Below are 5,211 nucleotides of genomic sequence, written 5' to 3'. Positions count from 1 at the left end.
GGCTGATCTTATTTTATTATTATTATTATTATTATTTTATTAATTTATATCCCACCTTTTTGCCTCATGGGCACACAAGGCGGCTTACAACAATTAAAAATACAAAAATAGCAATTAAAAACAATAATTAAAACAGGTGCACATAATTAAAAAATCTAAAACAAGCCCGGTGGATTCTAATATAAAAGAGAAAAAAGAGAAAGAAAGCCAACCAGCCTGTCAGCAATTAAAAGTTTTTTGAAATAAAAAGGTCTTCAGTCCATGCCAAAATATTAACAAAGAGGGAGCAGTTCTCAATTCTAAGGGAAGGGTATTCCATAGTTCGGGGGCCACCACCGAGAAGGCCCTCTTCCTGGCCACCGCCCCTTTCACCTCTCTTGGTGGCAGCACTGTCAAAAGGGCCCCCCAGAAGATCTAAGAACATGGGCAGGATTATAAGGAAGGAGGCGGTCCCTCAAATACCCCGGGCCCGAGCCGTAAAGGGCTTTAAAAGTCAAAACTAGCACCTTGAATTGGGCCCGGAACAGAACCGGCAGCCAGTGTAGTCGCCGAAGCAACGACTCGGCAGAGTCAAACCGATGTGCCCCAGCAACCACACGAGCAGCCGCATTGTGTACTAGTTGTAATTTCCGGACCGTCTTCAAGGGCAGCCCCACGTACAGCGCATTGCAATAATCTAATCTATCAGACTTAATATATCTGACTTGATGCTACCATGGCATGTGACTGTATTTGGGGAAATGCTACAGACCTGTACTTTTAACAAGCTACTACGGATATTCTTTTAACAATGATAGTCAATGGGACTTACTCCTCGGTAAGTGTGGGTAGGATTGCAGCCCAGGATTGTTAAAATGTTCCTGCTTGATGATGTCACTTCCGGTAATGACATCACTTCCGGCGGGTCCTGACAAGATTCTCATTCTAAAAAGTGGGGCCCAATGCTAAATGTGTGAGAACCATTGGTGTATGGGATTGGAGCCTCAGAATGTTTGAGATACTGGCTGGCATAGTTGAAGCCCCTGCACAGCAAGCATTTCCTCGCAACTGGTGCTTGTTCATGCGTTTCTTGAACATCAGCCAAGCAACAAGTCTGGAAGCCATCTTTTTATTGGATCATTTTCCTTCTATGTGTGTTGGTGATAGAAAGTAAAAGGGCAATTTCTGAGAGCTAGACAGCACGGGCAGAGAAGCGTAGGAGGAGACTCAGAAAGGGATTTGTGCTGCGTGCTCACCCGTCATAGTCTCTGGTTTGATTCTTTTATACAGTGTGGTGATTGCTGCTTGGGAGGGAACAGGAGATGGAATGGGAAAGAGGGGGTTGGATCTCAGCAGCACTGGTGTGTACCAGATACCAACCCTCTTCTCTGACCTTTCCTCCTTACCCTTCTCAGACTTACACCAGAAAAATAGCTGGTGCGGATCCAATAAGACTCATTAGAACAGTGGAGCCTTGCCTTGGGATAAGGGAACAAAAGTTCTGGGCTGCTCCCTACACAGAATACAGCACATTTTCCATTGTCGTGGCTGCATCAGTGGAGGAGATTCAGTTAGGATGGGGCTGTAAGTGTGTCATAATTTGACTGCGCATAAGACACAGAAGATAGTGGGCCAATGGCCAAGATTGCGAAAGGCCAAATTTTGGTTGGCAACCTTCAATCTCAAAAGACTATGGTATAAGCCTACAGCACCCGGTATTCCCAGGCGGTCTCCCATCCAAATACTAACCAGGCCTGACCCTGCTTTGCTTCCAAGATCAGATGAGATCGGGCATGTGCAGATGAGATCGGGCATATGCAGATGAGATCAGGCATGAGTAGTTTACCTACTCATATCTGCTTAGCTGCATAGATGGTGGGGTTGGGTGCCTAGACAAAGTACATTCTACCTGTTCTATTGAATAAATATCACAACCTCCTGCTTGTACCTGCATTCGCATGCAAACTTTTCAGTGATGTAACCCAACTCCAATGTGCTTTGTAATGTTCACCTTCTGTTGGTGATGCAACAGATGCAAGGGAGGACACCAGGATGCTGGTCTCTTGTGGTCCTGTGTACTCCCTGAGGCATCTGGTGGGCCACTGGGAGATACAGAAAGCTGAACTAGATAGTCCCTGGGCCTGATCCAGCGGGGCTCATCTTACGTTCTTATGGTATCTGCCTGACATCCCCCCAGCATGTCGCATTGTGAAACTACTTGCATCTTGGGTTGGAGGTGTCCTTTGTATGTCTGCATTTTAGCTGTTACCATTGAGGCTTTGGGTCAACCCCCTTAGGAAACATCCTCGGTCTGTCTTCATTTTGATTCCCTTAATTAGGTGCCAGTAACAGACAACTCAGCATCTGCTCAGCGTCCACTCACCCACCAGGTCACACATTTACACATTAATGCCGAAGACTCCAGAGCTCTTACCTTGCCCAGTAACAAGATTGATTTGCTCACCCCAAAGCTGCACATAGCAGTAATTCCAAAACTTCTTAAATACTGGAGGATTTTGATCAGCCAGCTGTCACTCTACCTGGGGCAACAACCTCTGCGTGTGTTGCATCAAGTCTGTTTCCACAAGGTGCACTGAACCCTCTGAATCCTCCCTGCAAAGCTCTCTCAAGTCAAGTAGCTATAGTTGTGCTTTGAAATTCTTTCCCCTTTGCAACTTTCTTCCCCTCTCTCTCACTCCTGCTTTCTCCCTCCTTGAGCTGAAGACTAGGGATCGAAGTGTAGGGCTCTCCTAAACCGCCTTCCCTGAAAAGCATTCCTCTTTCCAACTGGTGCACCAATTATAAGTGCATACACTCTCACGTGACAACCTAGGAATATTTCACCACAAGCATACCCATTGGGGTTTATGGACTGCTTTTTTGAATCTTATCTTTGCAATCACATGTTCCATTAATAAATATCTTGTAATTTTGAAAACAATCCATTGCCTGTCTTTTGAATTGATTCTTGCACCTAGCTCCAAAACCCCTTGCTTCACTGACTGCTTCTTCAGGGAACATAAAGGCTGGGGACGACTTACAGCCCAATCCTATGCATGTCTACTCAGATGTAAGTTCCATTCCAGTCAATAGGGCTTACTCCCATGAAAGAGTGGATAGGATTGGGCTGTTACCTACTCCAGATCCACTGAAGCTCACCCTCCACTTTTAAATGAATTCCCCAAATAAAGGTGTGTGCTACTTAATGATGGGGATATGTTCTCTGATCCCTGTTGTTATGTGATTAGGTTGCTAAGCGAACATTCAGCCCAAACTATTGCCTTTGTTGTGTAAACAGACAGTCCTTGCCAGACACTAGCTGGCTGCACAGGCTACTGGAGGTTGCCTCTTCTTTGCATTAAGAGCCTCTCTGTTGTCTAAACAGACATTCTGTGGCAGGTTGTGGGAGATGCGATTGCCTCATTAAGAGCATCTTTATTGTGCTTTGACCACTGTCATATATGTGGTCCATCATTAAGTGAATTGTTGTTAAGCGGCACATGCCTATAAATAATTTGAGCACCAGTGGTAACATCTCTGCCGTCTGATCTGGTCTGGTGGGACTGAATGCCCAATCAGCACATACCAATCCCAGTGGATGGCTGACTAGGGACTGTTGTTCTTGGTGGACTCAGACACTGAAGACAAACAATTCACAAGCCACCTTTCTGCTTGTCCATATGGCCTTTTTGCAATAGCACTGATTTCAAGGGGCCTCAGGGAAGCCTCTTTACAGTGGAACATTACACTGAGGCTTTCCTTAAGCAGGGAAACATATGGAGCAGTGGTTTAGCTAGAGGGGCGTACCACATACTAAGTTTTGCAAGGACCCTCATTGCGACATGCAAGCAACCTCTCCCCTTTGGAGCCATTCTGGGTGTGTGGTCGCAAAACAAAGGTGTACGCCTTCTAGGAGTGTTCCAGGGAGGCCTCCGTTTTGCTTCCCTTGCCCAGAATAGTTCTGAAGTGGAGGGGCTGCTTGCATGCTGCGGTGAGGCTCCCTGCAAAACTTACTGCTTTGCACCCCCTCTATCTATGCTACTGATATGGAGAGAAGATGGGGAGCTTTAGCATCACCCCTCTCTCTCTCTCTCTCTCTCTCTCTCTCTCTCTCATGTCCATTTTTCTTGGGGATGGTGCAGTAAGTATTGAAGGGGCGGCAACATGCCATGTAAGTGGCCCCTCCCACTCACCATCAGAGCCAGCTTGGGTAGCAGTTGCTGTTGCTGCCCAGAATGGCTCCAATGGTGAGTGGGAGGGGCCACTTACATGACACATTGTGGCCCCTGTAATACTTACAGCACCGCCCCCATGCAGCTATGCTACCGCACCAATCCTTAGGCACCTGGCTCCATTGCTGGAGCCACATCTATTTAGAGCGGTATCCATCAGACAAACCTTTCCACCTGGCCGCTTGCATGGAGCTTGTGATGGCAGTAATCATTGTTTCACGAAAGAACTAATTGCATCACAAACAGAAAAGCTGCAACAAGAAATGGGTCTCTGAGAGGAATTTTATCAGGGGATACAAAGTTTCTTTTGGGCCCTTTTGCAAAGGTGAAACAGAGCAGGGGAGAATGGTGACGGGTGAGCGGAACAGGGGCAGGGAGGATGAAGTAAGGTGAGGGGAGGGTAGAGACAACTGAAAAAGTCTTTGGAGACCAGGTCTACCCACCCATATGGCATCGGTAGTGTCCCCAGCATCCCCAGTCATGGTAGTGTCCCCAGCATCCCGTACGGGCAACAAGCCTGAGTAGATAGGAAAATGTCAGATCCCAGGAAATTTCTGGGCCCCCTCCTTGGGCTCCCAGGTCCCCCTTTGGACCCTGGGTACAAATCACCCCCTTTACCCTCCTCTCCTAGGTCCTGCACACACTGCAGAAGGCATATTTCCCCAGCAAATATCATTTTGGATTAATCCATGGAGGGCTAGTCTATCAATGGCTACGAGTCATGTGCTCCCTCCAGGTTCAGAGGAGTGTTCTCAAATACAAGTCTCTGGGAAGCAACAGTGGGAGAGGATTATTTGCCTACATGGCTTGCTTGTGGGTTTCCCAGAGGTATCTGATCAGCCGCTGTGGGAAACAGGATGCTGGATTGAACAGACTTTGATCTTACCCAGTAGGGTTCTTCTTACCTCTGGAGCCACAGCTTTTAATAGCCTCAGGGGAACTCCCGCATTACTTTACTTTGGAGTAGAAGATCACAAGCATTGCCTGGCAGGAACACCCA

At 47.1% G+C, this 5,211-nt stretch overlaps 1 pseudogene; it reads right to left on the bottom strand.

The window, feature by feature from the left end:
* Positions 1 to 1,679: 1,679 nt before the first annotated feature.
* LOC136646352 (5S ribosomal RNA) lies at positions 1,680 to 1,798 on the bottom strand (annotated as a pseudogene).
* Between the last annotated feature and the right edge of the window lie 3,413 nt (positions 1,799 to 5,211).

The sequence above is a fragment of the Tiliqua scincoides genome, chromosome 3 (genome assembly GCF_035046505.1).
Source record: "Tiliqua scincoides isolate rTilSci1 chromosome 3, rTilSci1.hap2, whole genome shotgun sequence".
Lineage (NCBI taxonomy): Eukaryota > Metazoa > Chordata > Lepidosauria > Squamata > Scincidae > Tiliqua > Tiliqua scincoides.
This window is presented reverse-complemented; position numbering and strand designations above follow the sequence as displayed.